The sequence below is a fragment of the Bombus bifarius genome, unplaced genomic scaffold (assembly GCF_011952205.1).
Source record: "Bombus bifarius isolate JDL3187 unplaced genomic scaffold, Bbif_JDL3187 scf7180000009125, whole genome shotgun sequence".
In the NCBI taxonomy this organism is placed as follows: Eukaryota; Metazoa; Arthropoda; class Insecta; order Hymenoptera; family Apidae; genus Bombus; species Bombus bifarius.
The window spans coordinates 160,624-177,207 of record NW_022884914.1 but is presented as its reverse complement, the minus strand read 5'-3'; the positions used below and the strand labels follow the sequence as shown (position 1 = coordinate 177,207).

Sequence of the window (16,584 nt, the reverse complement as noted above, 5' to 3'; positions counted from 1 at the left end):
GCTTAACCTTTGATTCTCTGAAAAACACATTTTCCAAGAAAGAATTTGTTTGATCCAGCTTACGACTCCCTCTTGAAACCGTATAACCTCTGTTTAACCCATTTTTCTAAAGATAATATCTAGGTAAATCACTCTGGTATTTTAAAGAGCCATATGGATAGAATATATATATATATGAAAGATTCAGATGAGCTAAATATAATTATCGCCTAGTTTCAAGATTTGTAAGAATATGTCAAGACCGTAGATATAAGAAGTGTAGATTACAGATGTTGTGTTGATAAAATCGACTTCATAGAGAGAAATAGAAATAAATAACAAGTTTTTCTTTCCCTTTCTATAGGCGGAGCAAATATCAGCTACAAAGGGAAAGTGATATCAAAATATGTCTATCTCGTTTTAACATGCTCTTTATTTCTCAGCTGTGATCTATATCTGCTATTTCCATGGTCGACACTTGCTCGAAAATGGACAATTTTCGAATCATGTAATTCACGTTTAACCTATTTCCCCTTTTAAACGAATTCTCTCGTTTCGATTTTGAAAATTCCACCTTTTAACCGTTTGAGTCCCAGGGGTCTTTGAAAAAATAGGATCGAAAAATTCCGAACAGCGCGATAGCGCTTGTCTTAATCGATTGCGAAGAGAAACAATTTGTTATTTTATGAAATACATCTATCTTATTATATATATTGTTACGACCGTTCGCGTAAAGACGCGGTCGCTAGAAAAACGCGTCAGCGAGAGGCGTAAATTTTCGCTACGATTATGTTAATCGACGCCGCGAAATAGTCGTTCCCCTGTTTCGGTTAAGATAACAGAGGTGGTTTAATGAATGTCACACTGTTAATACAGTGTTACCTGTAACAGTGTTAATACAGTGTAACCTGTTAATACAGGTTAACATAGAATGATATATTTTACAATAATATGATGAATATGTTACAGAAATTTGACTCGACTTTGCGATATCTCTAGATAAATTCGTATGCTCGTCAGATTTGTCGAAGTGTCACGTTTGACTCGTCAGAAGGAACTGATCCCCTTCGATTATTCCTTTGTCTCATTTGGAAGACGACCCCCACTATGCTCGCGCCTATGATGCCTCTTCTTGTGTGAAAAACGTAACGGTCAAAAATCGACGTTTCTAGAGCTTGCTGCTTGGCGACAACTATGCTCTCGTCGATACATTGTATATGATCCGGCGGGCAGATAAGACGGTCTGCCTGCGACGTTGTAGGACCGCGAGCGACGGTTAGAAAATACAGCCTGTGGTAAGCCTCGTGGCGTAACATATATACTATTAATTTATACATATTTCAAGTTTTGTTCAATAAAAATTATTGAGAAGATAACAAAATACAAAATACCTTCAGTCGTCCGTAACGTTCAAATGTACTGGGACTTTTCGATACAAAATCTAAACAGCGCGATCGCGCTACTTGGAAATCAAACGGTTAATTTCGATCGTGTCATCTACTGGACAAGCATAAAAAAGGCAACTGATTGAATCAATACTGATACACTTAATGACTCTTCCGTATATATTGCGTGTCAGATATCACAAGGAAAACTGAATTTCGTAACGCCAGTCCGTTTTTCAGCTTATCAACTTTAACTCGTCTCTTGTTGCTCGTAAAATTTGTTGTACGAATAAAAATAGAATATTAATCGCGTATTCGATGAAATACAATTTTCAGAAATTGTAGAATTTCTTAAACATGAGTTCAATTACACGTGTTCTTTCAAACATGAATTAGTACGGATAAAGAAGAGAAGCCAGTGCAACTGCAAAGCTTTCAATCGCGAAACTTCAAATACACGCGTCGACCAAAGAAGGTCGTTTAAAAACGAGGAGGACCAGAATGCGACCTTATAATAATTATTCTTGCTCTCGGCGTTTTACCCGTGCGATCCTTTCAAACGGCTCGTGGCACTTAGTGCTTTACAGCGAATTTGCCGTAGTGATTTATCGTCGAGCCCTTTTAGTGCCACGCCACTGGATTCGCTACCGACCTCACTGTCAGCCAGGAAATGCAGGATTCTGTACTTCTGTGCTGGGAGTTTGACACGCATGAACAAACTTAATCGGTAATCGATAAGCAGAGTATGTCTGGTAAGGATTAAAAAGCAAGAAAAAAGGGAAGAAACGAAGAAGAAAGAGAGAAAGAAAGGAAAAGAGGAGAAAACAATAAAAACAGCGACCACGTGACGTCTCATTTGCAAAGTGTCAAAGCGCTGCGTGTAACTAAAGTCTCGACGGCGTGGCGCACGGCTATCGTTTCGGAATGATCGATCGTGTCTTCTTTTAAACAGCCCCTCCTCTCGTTTGTATATCAAACGGTCCGTCACACAGTATTCCTTCCTCTCAAAGAACCTCCAATTTTTTTCATAGACGCTACACCGTTTATACGGGATAAAATGTAAAACAGGGATGTTTTTCGATAAAGAAAAACGCGAATGTAAAGTTACGATCGATCATGACTATCGGCGAAAGATAACGTAATACCTCTATATTCTGTGCTACCCTTTCAAAGTGTAATCCTCGTTTCGTGTACAGAATGTTCGAGCATAATTTAATTTCAATTTGTAGAGGCACGGTAGCTGGGTATATAAGTACGGCGAGGTGAAGAAATTGTGCGCGCAACGTTTGAAAGACGTCGACGGGATGTTCGTGAAAATTTCTCAGAGGGAAACCGCGAGAGGCGTTACGGATGTTTCTGAGATCGTCTTTGTTTCTGTACACGGGATATTATATTCTATACAACCCCCTGCGGTGCTTTCAAAATAAGCTATTAAATGAAATTATTCGAGATTTCAGATGTATGATAATACAATTCTCGAACTATTACAAAGTTATTTCGTAGAATAATCTGTTAAACAGACAAGTATTCTTATGCTAAAAAGACGTCAACTATTTTTAATGCTTTATACATAGTCGTTGTACCTTGTATAACGTATATAATTTATAATCGTAATATATGCATACAATCGTTATATACGAGTTTCTTAATCATCGTATCTGTAAATTTATAAATTTTCAAGTTTGCAAACTTTTAAGTATTCTATCTTTCGAGTTACTAAACCCTTCAATTCTCATATTTCCAAACCTGTAAGTTTTTGTAATATCTCGTTAAGTTTCCTCATTCACTTATTTAACCCTTTGGGGAAAACAAAAAACTGTCTTCGCAAGAGAAAGAGGTGTTCAGAATCATTGAACTTGAAAATTTTCGCGTTACATAATCTTTGAATTATCCAACTAGTAAATTTTTAATTGTTAACTTCGTTAACTTTTCAAGTTAGCCTTACAGGAGAAACTTGCGATATACCAATAACTCTGCAAACAAATAATCCTGCAAGAAATCCTAAAAACAGTAAAAGCAATCTCCCCCAAAGAGATCACTATCGTTCGCACGAGCATCTAATATGTAAGGGGTGTCGAAAAATAGAAAGAGAGAAAGAAAGAGAGAGGGAGAGAGATAGAGACAGGAGCATATTCATCGGACTCTGCGAACTAGATTTTTCTCGAATGCTTCTGGCGATTATTCAATTTACTGGTAGCCAATTCATATTGACGCACGTAGAAACGTAGGAGTCAGTTTGAGTCAATCTAATTCCTGTTTGGAAGCCCCTCCCCGTGCGAAAGACGACGCACGGTCTATCATAGCTCGAGGAAATTCGCGGCCACAGCTTTCAATGACGAAAAGTCGTCGAGATTGCTGCCACGGAATGAAATGTTTTGACAGACGACAACGACAAGATACTAGTCCCTTATTGAATTCCCTCCTCCAAGGCTTCTATAGTATACGAGAAACGAATTCAAGATTATTCCATACAACACTTTCCAAACAGCTAGACACCGAGCATGCCACTGTCTTTATTAAATTGTAATAAAGTTATTGCAATAGTGTACACGCAATCCTGCATACCGAAATAAAAACAGTGTTTTGTATCGGTACTGTGTCAGGAGCATGATGAAATGTCAAAACTTAGGAAAGAGGAAATCGAGAGGAGTAGACAAGCCTGTGTTGTACAAGTACGTAGGAATCGTCAACTTATTGTCATTTTATAGAACGTTGCTGGAGAGAAGACTGGCGTGAGGAACGCGAGTCCGATTAGCTGTTTCGTATAGACTCAACACAATCATAAGGATAAGCACGCGTATCGATTGCAAATATCATATATACAAATAAATACAAAGATACAGTAACAATATTGCTACCTTGACCTCGTTCCATCGCGCTAGTCTTCCTTTCGGCAACGCATAATAGTACATACTTCGTCCTTTTTAATCGTTTTTGAATCCCTCCAATGTGAAAAAATGATGAGAAGTTGAGATTAAATGTATCTTAAATATACTTTATTTCTTTATAGCGAAGTTACGTTGCACTTTTGACGTTGGATGTAGAAAACATGTACTTTCAGCTTATCATACTCGACAATTCCTAATAATCATGTCGCGTGTAATAATATTTAAGACGTAAAGTTCATAGCATTATTCTTGACAACTTGCTCGAGCCTCTCTCGTACTCTACTGTGAAGGGCTTGACGAAGTTACTGAGTTAGTGACTTTAGCCATTACGTAGGCCATACCGTGTCTAATTACGATCTAAACTTAAAAAAATCTTTCATCGTCAAAAATGCCAGATATTTCTTTTAACTTATGTTTCTTAATTTCAATTCCTGCAAACTCTCGATTAGATCCTGAAGAGAGTCGAATGAAATATGCACGATGGTAAAGAAAGCAAGGCGCTACACAATTAAAAAAATGTTACAGAAAGTAAAACAGACAGTGACATAATAAACCAAAAATTCTATTTACTCCATACATACAACCGATATTTTTCAATATACTTTCATGAAATAAATGCTACAGCCTCTACAAGCTTATCTACTTCAGCCTTATGCGATTCATTATAAGAACGCTATCAATCTCAACGACGAACAAAACTTTCCATTAATTTTTATCGAACTCTCGTACCGTCGATTCCTATGTCCGTAATTCTCGTAAAGCAGAAAACTGCGCGAAAGAAACTCATCGTTAACAGACATGCTGCTTGGCGATCGTTAATTCAGAACTCTCCCTCGCCAAGCGACTATAACGAGAGTCACGAAATTATCTCCGGGCATTAAAATTAATTTCTACGAGTATAGCGTTCGTAGAGACGCGTTAAAGCGAGCAAAGTTCGGTAACTTCCAGCGAACTTCCACTCCTGAGCAGTTTATCGTCGACCGTTCGTACGGCGGAACGCTTAGCCGGTAAATCTGCTCGTCTATCCGCAAATATGGTAAACTATGTATGTACCGTGGTTCATGGACCCTCGCGATACTTCGACGCTTTCCCGCGTCGCGTCGTGTCACATTTTTCCTCGCGCCTTTCCCTGTACACGGGTCTCTGGCCTCCCTTGAGAAATTTGAACCTGATCGATTTATCGGACGCGGCTCCCTGCCACCCTTTTTTTCTCCGTTTTCTCTCTTTTTTCTTCTTCTCCTCTGCCCTCCCTCGCCTTCCTTTCCTTCGCTCTTTCTCAAGTGACATTAGGCAGGTTTAATGCGATGCCTGCAAAAAGGGAAACAGGGTGTAGAGGTACAGCGAGTAGGTGCCGAGTGCCATTGACTGCAGAATAAAATAGATGGTGGTATTTCCAGCGTGGCTCAGCCTTGGCAAAATTCCATTTCTTTTCCATGAGGTACGCGCCCTGAGCAAGAACTGATATTTCCCCTCTCTTTGTTCTTTTCCGTTTTCATTTTTCTTTTTGTTCAATTTCTTCAGTTATTTTTCTGCCTTTTCATTCCCTTTCCCTCCTTGCCAAAAAGGGCATCGATATATCTCTGAGCACTGATATATCGTACCGAACTGTCCTTCGAATCGAGATGCAGGAAGAGATAAAAAGATGTATAATTTTCGTTTGGTATGTTGTATTTAGTGGATCGCATAATGTTCGTAAGCTTTTTTACGCGACGTGTTTTTACATTCGGATGGAATCTTCGTTTTCAGTAATCATGTGGCGTGTCAAAAAGTATATTACGTTTGTGTTTCGGAATCCTGGTAGTTTATGGTCTACTACACTGTGCCGGATCCTATGCATTTGAATCATCGAATTTATGATTTCATGATCAGTTTTAGATCCCTTGAGCAAGCAGTTTTGAGTTCTACGATTTTAGATTGGTCTATACCGCTTCTAACACTTTAGAACTGGACTTGGATGTGTTCCACGAATCTGGTATCTTGGAGTTCGCGGTCCCGAGTCTTTGAGGTGGTTCACAGTGGTTCGTGTATTCAGGATTGTGGTACAAAGCGTGCCTTACAGTCTTACCTTGGTTAGAACTGCTCCTTTATCTCGCAATGGACGGAATATAACCGCAGATATATACACACGTATATACTTCTGTTTACTAGATAAGTTGTTACGATACGGAGAAATGATGCATACGATATTTAATTGCCAATTGCTTTTGGTTTGTAATATTATAAAAGTTTTCTAATTACATAAAGTACTGAACACTAGTGCTTGGTTAAAAAAAAAAAGAAACAGAAATAAAGAGTTATTCCGTTGAGAAACATCTTCGATAAAGGTTGTTTCAGTACAAGCAGTCAATTTCGATTCGGCGATACGACAGAATATAGATAATTGTTATGGTATTTATCGAGGTTCATTATGATTCGTTATGATTCGCTATATTTCACCATGTTTCGTCGTATTATTTATGGTTCACTATGTATATCCTAACCACTATAACGTACTATTATCCAAAACAGTTAAAAAATTAACAAAGTTTGATTTTATTATGAGTTTCACAACTGGAATAATTTACTTCAACCAAAGACTGAACATAAGCTTAATTAGGAATTGGCTTATCAATATGAACGTGGACTGACTGCCCTTGCATCCTGAGTAATTATAGTAATTATAGGCAAAGGATCGACGTGTAGCTTGCAATATATAACCGATACACATATGTGTATACGGCAACGACACAGCTTCTCAATGACAGCGTCCTAGGCTAACATTAGGATGAATCTCTTAGTGTATATACTAGCTGAATAGCTATAACCATTGACACAACCACTTGAATTAATAGCCGGCAATTAAGCGGATGATAATGCTTGCCTTCCCGTATATACGAACCTACCACCTATACACGACCTTCGATAGTGTCGATAGAAAGACAAGTTTGATACTTATTTCCTTCGTCGATTCCTTGTCCAGTGGATTTATGGATTGTCTTAACTTAGAAAAGCCCGTTTCGTGGATTTTTGATGAAAGAAAAAGATTGATCCAGCACGTAAAGAAGAAAAATTTATGTGATATATAACAAGGCTGGTCATTAGGACAAATTCGATTTAGTGATACTGGCTGATACTTCATAATACTTGATGACATTTCGTGATACTTTTTCATTAATTTCAAACACGAAATAGTCAGATCTAATTTAGTTGAAGAAAGCTAATTTCTAATTAAGCTTAATTTCTAGCTTAGATTGTAGAAAGTACATTAGTTTAGATTTCTTAATTTATCAGCATGAAGCGAGAGAATATTATCGTTCCACAAGGGTTAAACTATTTTTGTTTTGAGTTTAAACCTGCATTTCTTGTTGAATTGTTTGGAAAAAGTTAAAAATTAATATCGAACATGTTTCCTTATACGTATACTAGATATTCTATTATATCTTTATTCATTTGTTTTATATTTGTTATATACTATTAATAATAATAGCTTATGTTTTCACTTTTTCTTCTTATTCTTATTTGCTTTACAGTCTTCACCAAGCATCCTTCTGATACATATCTCTTAAACGCTCTTCTTATCAAACTGTATAACTATTAACATAGCTATTAATCCACCTATTGTCCATCAACTTAACTGTACTATTTAAACTCTTATTGCTTAGCTCTTATCTGATTATTTAGTATTAGCTATTAGAGCTAACTATTTAACCGATTATGATTCTTTATCTAACTCCTAAAATACCTTCTTAATCTTTCCTCCCTTTTCCTTTCCAGTTCTCTTAATCAGTCCAAAGTCTCTTCTTTTCCTTTCTCGTTAACTATCTCCTGTATATTCATTTCTTCCCGCCAGTTTTCCGTACTCTATTAACATGTGCTTTAAATCTCCAATTTCGTCATTACAGAATTCGCATAGTTTCTTCTCATTCCCTTCCTAATATCTATTTCATCTTTCCAACGACCCGCATATCATTCGCCTTCATCCTTTGCCTCTGTTATATCATATATTATTAATTATGGAATCATATTTTCAGAAAGTATTTTTATTTTTATAATATAATTAAATTCATAACATACGAAATATTTTTCTTGTCAGATATATCAAGCTAAATTATGTCACAATCTATTCCTTCATCATTCCGATGATATTATATCCCTGGCTCGCTTTTAAAACGTAAGTAAATGTGAATGTTTAGGAATTAGTAGAAAAATCGTCAAATTATCACCGTCTTACCCGATTTATTACGCGATATGGGTGTGCATGCAGGAAACGTACACGTGCGCGCACCGATATTCCCATTAAATTTATACTGCAGTGTATCAAGTCGTCGCAATTGCCAACTGCAGGAAATCACAGAGTGCAACGAACGGTGCAGAGAAGGTTTTATGGAAATCGATGCGAATATATAATGATTACGAGTGGACCTTGCGTTATTTTAAGTACCTTGCGTTCTCTCTTCTATCACTTTATCGCGAGCTTTATCGGGCCAAGACGTATTCAAGTTGTGACGTTCGCTTGGCGATTGAAGAGTTCAAGATTTATCTGCCACTTCTACGAATCACCATTTATAACATTTTTTCGGCACATCTGCTTTCTACATACATACTTTCCACGTTACAGTAACTAAATTAAATTAATATGTTTTGAACGCAATGGGTGTGGATAAATGTTTTAACATTTCTTCACGATATCTATATATCCTGGCTTGAAAATAGCCTGCAGTTGGCTTGAATAAAGTTTGCACGCGTTTAGCGGCGAGAGGCGGTAATCAGATAGACCGAATATTTAGGAGAATGAAAATGTAGCAAAGCTTATTCGTAATTATGTTGTGATGGGGTAGCATCGATGTTGAGACGTTTCTCTAGTAAAATTGTACACTTATTGAAGAATCGAAAGGAAATATTCTTCTTAAGTGAATTTTATTTGTTGCAGTTTCAGCTATGAGGTTTTTATTTGGAAGAAACGATTTTTTTAATTTGTTTTACGTATGATGATTTAGTATATGCATAGCGTAAATAACTTGTCTCAAATATACTTTTGAATTGAATCAGTGTAAACTCGTAAATTGCTTTCAACGAGGCGTAAATAAAAATTCAAAAATGCAACGTCGCCCTGTATCTGTAATTTTTTATTAAGAATTCGAGTATTTCGATAACTAGCAGAAATTTGTTCTTTGTAATTAATTGCAACAATCATCGTTAACAATATGATTTTGATAACTACGTGAAACACATAATTCGCATTTATTCAAATTTGACGTGCAAAGAGATGTAAATCTGATTCCGAAATCACATATTTTCCAATGATTCAAATGTTCCAAACCTTCGAACTTTCATATCTGTTAAATGTTTAAATTTTCAGACCATTGTATAATCTCCAATTTTCGTGAACAAAGTTCCAGGCTATTATTCAAATAAGTTAAATCCAAAAGATGGTGTACGATTTAAATATGTGTTTAATTCTTTTAAAAAATTCGTTGAGAGTTCGAGGCAACGCGGCTACCAGCGAAACACAAGATTTCAATTATCTCATTGACTTTCGTACTCGGAAAGGGAAACTTAACTCGGAAGCGAGTTAATCTGAATGAAACTCAACATTTAAAGTGCGATGTGCTGTTGCGGTGTCCCCAAAAGGAGTATTTAGATACCTCGTGTTTCGAAGTCTGTGTGAAATGTCGCAGGATTCGAGCGCATCGTTCCCTACTAAAAGTCTATAAGCGTAATTGTTTCTCACGCAATGAAACGACAAACTATAACAATAAATAATAAAATAATTTTGCTTCGTTAGAATCCTCTACCGCCAAACTACAAGCAAATTGTAAAGGAATGAATCAATTTCTTGCCGAAATATGGAATTCGTGGTAAAGTAATGTTAATTTTATCATGTTAGGATAAACAATTTCAAATAATTTGCACGTTATTACGTTAATTTAGATGTTAATAATTTTAATTTAATAAATTTGTTAAATAAATAATTTACACGTATTCATAATAATTTCAGATTATAACATATTTTTCAATTTTTACGAAATTAATTAAATGGGAAAAAACGTAGGTTCGTTCATTGAAAGTCAGAAGCATTTCTTTAATAAAAACCGGCATTTTTCTATGAAAAATTGGATTGGCTAACTTCTTTCTTATCCTAACTTTTAATTGAGAATTTAATATTTATTAAACACTTAGAAGGTAGCAAAAAGTACTGACAAAGAATTTCATGAAATTTACTAATTAAAATATTTACAGTTCTTAAGGATCTATGGATCGTAGATAATAATTCGTATTTTATTCTAATTTAACTCGATAAACAAATTACGCGTTATTAATTATTTTTACGACGGAGTCGACGAGAACTTTTGCATTTAACGGGTTTAAAAGATTACAAAATGGCAAAACAGAAGTACAAAAAAAGATAATAGACATTGGACTTTAACTGATATATATAACACCAGAGCCTTTAAGAAAAATTATGCTAAGATATGCGACTGACCGACGAATGAATACGCAATGAACGAGTATTTGAGATCAAAGACAACAGAACAGCTTTCTTGGCATGCTGGAAGAAACAAGTTTTCCGTAATCGTGTGTGATTCATAGCACACATGACCTACGTGTGTAAATCTCGTCCAGTGACATTTACCAACCACCTAGAACCTTGGTTGGCTTTCTGACCATATTGCATTCTGCTCGTTCCACGATCACTTTTTCAAATACGTGCGATGATCATCTATAACTATTCTATGTATATTCTGGTATTTTTATATTTTATATTATTTGAGTTTCATATTTTATGTTTCTGTTTTGTATGCTACTGAAATTTAAGTTAAGCTACTAATGTTTAAGAAGAGTTGTACATGCAAGTGGTAAAGACACAGAGAATAAGGAATATAAATTGTAGGTTTTAAGTCTAAATGTTAAGCACGAGAGACGTTAAGCTTGCTGGTTGGAAAAATAAAACATAAATGAAACTGGTAGTAAGAAAATTAGAAGCAAATGAAATAAATAAAAATAAAACAATATATTCGTTCTAGTTTTCTTAGTTCGATTATTTACACATTTTTCAAATTAGAGCGTGTCTTCTTATCTTCCTAACTGCTTGATAAAAAGTTTGTTACATGCAGAATGTAAAATTGCAACTAGAACGTTACTAGAATCATAATGAGATATTAACCGTATTTTTGCAACGTGACAATACAATTATATTTTTGCCCTCGAAACAAATTACATTAATTTATATTTGAAAGCAATATGTAGAATTTTTGTTTGAGAAATTTAAAAATTGTTGAGTATTAATTTCGTTCTAATTGAATCATTCGAAAGCTGGTTGATCAACAGCAGTTCTGGAAACTTTCTGCATTTTAACATCAGAAGCAGAAGTTACATGAGCAACATTGAATTCTTTAGGAACGACTAGTCTCGATAGGGTTGGCTTGACTTCCGTATAATTACGTTGAAAAGGTATGTTTTTTACTAGAGGAAGAAGGCTTAAATTAGCCTCTCTCTTTTTACGAAGTAACAAATATCATGTTCGCGTGTTAGTTTACATTTTATAAGAAGAAAAATGAAACTGTCGGTTGATTTTAAATTGAAAGGTACAAAACAGTTACAAATGAATGAATTTGCAATTCTGTATTATGGCCGTAATGGTGTAGGTACTTAAGTGATCCGATTTTTAAATATTCATGAGCTTCTCTAAGAATTCATAAACTCTGCGTGATACCTTGGACACACAAATAAACTTTGCTCTCAAAAGTGGAAACGTTATTTGCGTTCACGGTTTCACTGGCTACGAGATTTAATTTTCTTATCTCGTCTTTGAAAATAACTCTGAATGGAGTAATTCGATTATGGACACAAGCTTGTTTAAATGACACGAATTTCCAGATTACATTTAGAATTAACTTAACCAGTTTTTAGGCGTAATAAGTCTTTTTCTTTCAAATTAAACGATAACAAGTATCATTCGAAATCAACGTAAGTAAAAATTTTAATAAACTTCTTCTTTTATCGTGTTATTCTTCATAGATCGATGCATAGATCGTTCTGTCATTGAATTGCGATTAACGATTACTTTTATATTTAGGATGTTTTTCAGCATCGAGTAACCGCTTCGACGATGGACATGAAAATGATAAGAAAAAGTTTATATAAAGATATACCCTCTTTGACTTTGTTTACGAGTTATAGCGAGCTTTATATTGGAATAATTCTATTGAAAAATGGAAGTAATTGAACTAATCTTATCTACCTATTTACAAACAGAATTTCTAATAGAATATCTAACGAACAATATCCGGAGAAGTGGAGAACAGGCATTAAGACGTCTCCAATCTTGTGTTCAAGCGTGATGCAAGATTATTTTGAACGCCTCTTGTGGAGCTACACAGATACTGCTTGTTGAGATGAAACTCGCTGTAATTTGAAAACAAGGTTAAATAGGTCATACCTTTATAGTGTTATATAAACCTTTTTTATTGTTTTCATGTGCAGAACCTACCGCCGAAGCAGTTCCCTGATATCACGTATAATACAAAAATATAACTTGAAATGAAATATTTAACGTGACATAAATTTTTCACAACAAAGTTCTGTCAAATCCCAAATAACTTGAACATATTTGAAAAGAAACATTAATTGAAAATCAAATACAAGAAATAAATTGGTCAGTAATAAAATTTCTGATTCTCAATCAGATTACTTGGAATATTAGCGAACTCCATAGACGCCAATAAGTCTGCAACGACGCACCATTCAATCTGTCTAATTCGATCAGTCTCAATCATTCTCATAAATTAACTCGATCATCAACCGAGGAATGGCAAATACTTGTTGACAATCGATACACAGAAAACCACCATCGGTCGTGAACAGATAACCGAAAAGAGATTATATCGCTGCTAGAAGCAAACCTAGGGTGGGTTTAACGGGAAAGAAATGTGAAATCTTGACGAGTTACGTGGTTGAATCATTTTCATCCCGACGTTGCGCCCGTTCTACAGCGAAGTTCTATTTTCTACCACGATAGGCGAACGATACGGGTTGACAAGCCGGCGGGAGAAGGAGAAAAAAAAGAGGAGGAGAAAGAGAGAAAGGTGGAGAGGTAAAGGCGAGGTAAAAACGGTGCCGACAATACGTTCCGGCATTATGAAACTTGAAATCGAAATAACGCGAGCGAGTACATGTACAACGAGTACGGGCTTAATGCCAAAGACGTAATAACTCGCAAGTAGTCGCGTGTAACGTAACGTTTAGACGCGATGGGGTTGCGACTCTTTATGCTCGAAGGCTCGTTAATTAGGCGAAAAGACGCGACCGTACGCGAAATTACCTCGCGTTTATGCGTTTCAGGGAGCGGAACAGGTGGCACGACGAGGATGGTGCAAGGATCTTAGGGAAATTGGGGAAATTGAAAGTTATGCCACGGCTAGAAACTACTACGACCAGGTATAAGCGATATTTGCATTTTAGTTCGGTATGCTGAACATGAAGTGGACCGCGCTGGACCTTAACCATACGCAACTGGTCTCGGAGAGAAGTTTGAATTTTTATTTCGTTAGTAGAATTCAGTAGAGAATTTTAGAGGCGAGCGTGTTTAAGTGTCTTAATTGTAAGGGATCTCCGCGTGTCTACGTTATTAAATTAGTTATTAAACTTTTTATGGTTCTTACGATACAACCATTTAACAAATAAAATGTTCAAATATATATAATTTTAGATATACTATATATCTGTGATAAAAACCGATTCCTATTTTTACAATTACTAAAAGCAAGCAAGTGCTTTTAGCAAAATTAATACTGAATTCGACAGAAGTGGAAATACGATTACATATATGTAATTACATACCGAGTTATTCTGAGTATATAACCTGTAAGTATATATATTTGACTTGAAAAATTAGTACAGAATAAAAATATTTTTTATTGATTTATTTTCACTTATTTTGAATCAACGCGTCACATTCATTTTTTAAAGATACAGCTAATCCGATCTAGATAGATTATTTGCATATTATGGATTACCAATGTTCAATCTACCAATTAATTCAACAGCTTTTATCTTGGAAGTCTATAATGAGTTTTCGAATGATTACAATATTATAATAATAAGTAATAAGTATGTAAAACGCAGATACGCTGAAACTGGTTTCTATAAATAACAACTTAAACAAAATCATTTTCTATCGAGTTTGCTTCATCTTTCTTGTATTTTTAATACTTTGGGATTCGTGTATAATAACCTTCAACGTTTAGACTGAACTTACAACAATTACAATTACGCACACATATAGTATACCATTCGATATTAACCACTTGATTATTGTCACTTACAATATTCTTCGACAAACATCCATTTCTTTTGCAATTTCGAAATAAAATCTAATTACGAAACTAGGCAATTGAAGAAAAATCCTACTACGGACCGTAGAAAACAATTATCTCGAAATAATGGAAGCTGCAGAGAGTATGCGTTACTTTCGTGCGATCGTCACGATGGTCGTTAAACGCGTGCACTGGTATGTATCGCGCATGCAAGGGCTTCATACATATTGCATTTTATCACGGTGACGCGCATAATAAAGAAAGATTATCATAATGAAATTCATTTTCAGTTATGCGTGTTATTAACGTGACGCATGGTAGGAAGTCGTATAGATGTTTCTATCTCGCTCGAAAGGATATACGATTGACCGTGAGAGGACATCTCTCGGGCTCGCTACGCTCGTTACCAATGCCAAGTCACAAGGAAACGCAAGAAGCTTCGCATATATATTATGTATATACGTACTGAGACGCATGCGTGCGCACGGGAGAGACGCATAAAGATTAAAGATACAAACGCATATAGGAGGCAGAGGCATATAAAGGCAGTAAGATACATATTAAGCCACACATAAGCATGCATACGTAAAAGGAGCGCAAAGATATATGTACGCAGTTATAAGATTATTTTTAGCAGAATGTAATTTAGTTACGAATCTATAAATAGGAAGTCTCAAGACCAGTATATCCTTTGTCAGAACTGTTGCAGAATATTGGTACAATACGGTGAAGTCTATATAAGCATAGATTTAACATTTAAAATTTATTACAATCTATGTGTAAATATTTATACGCGATATAAGAATTAACGTTTACGTACAAAACATTATGAAGTAGTTTTGTTATGTAAGGAGTTCATTACCTACAGTTTGCCTTGTTGTTAAACTATAAATAGATGCCTCAAAGACGATAGAGAGATTTAATTAGTTCCAGTAATAATATTTAAATTCCGTTTAACATTTCGAAACACTGAGTCGTGTCGTATCTGTGTTTATCTATATCCATGAATACTAACTACATCATTATTAGTTTGAGATATTGTACGAGATCCGCGTTTTATCTCAAACTAATAATAATTAACGTACTGACCTTGAACGACCTTCAACTATAGATCATTGCATTCGTCTTAAAGCTCTCTCTCTCTCTCTCTCTCTTAGAAGGTAGATAAACAAATATATTGTTCCGTTAAAAACAAAAAAAAAAAGAAGAAAGGAAGTTCAGCTTGATATCTCCTCTAACCCTCCACCTAGGAAAAAACTGTTAACGTCAGATTATATCTTCCTCCAAAGCAAGCAAGTTTAATTCGATGCGTCTTTTTCTACCATGAAAAGCAAACGAGTTGTTAGAATAGCCTGTTCCAGATGCCCCACCCCATACAGAGATATCCATCAGAGCGGCGGAAAACGCGCGGCATGCATCGGAAAAGAAACGAGTTCATCGCCGATGATTCGCTCCGATCCGCGACGAAGTCCTTCAACGTGTACACTTCCGCCAGACGCCTGTCGATAATTGGAAGTCGTTCCACTTCTTTGCCTCTGCCAACTCTCATCTTGGAATGCGACCGGCTCCGGTATACGTCGACACGTTCCGCGAGGTCTGCACGGCCAACCATGTCGTAACACACGAAGAAACGGTACAATGAACTTCTTCATGCTCGAATAGAGATACGTTGCTAAGAAGTGTGCCTACGCTACGGTTCTTCGGAGATCGCTGACTCGTAATTAAAGGAACGACGTTGGAAAGGATAAGACGGGGTAACAACGACAAAAATACGAATAAATCGATGGGACAATTTACGAGTGGCGTTACTGCAGGCTACGGAATCAGAGAGGATGAGGGAAAAGGAGGAGGATTTATGGGTGTTGGTACACTTTGCTATGATTAGTTGCGGGTTCCAAGATTTGATTTGAGAAGTTCAATCCCCAAGGATTTATCGGTATCGGTGTATTTATAAAATTTTCGAAATGTTATTAAAAGGATACGCGAGTTGAAAGCGAGATTCAATTCGTTACCATAATTTATAAAGCCGTTATGTGG

At 35.9% G+C, this 16,584-nt stretch overlaps 1 protein-coding gene across 1 annotated transcript in view; it reads right to left on the bottom strand.

Moving 5' to 3' along the window:
• Window positions 1-16,584, bottom strand: part of LOC117213551 (icarapin-like) — a 54,933-nt gene that overhangs the window by 22,170 nt on the left and 16,179 nt on the right. The window lies entirely within an intron of this gene.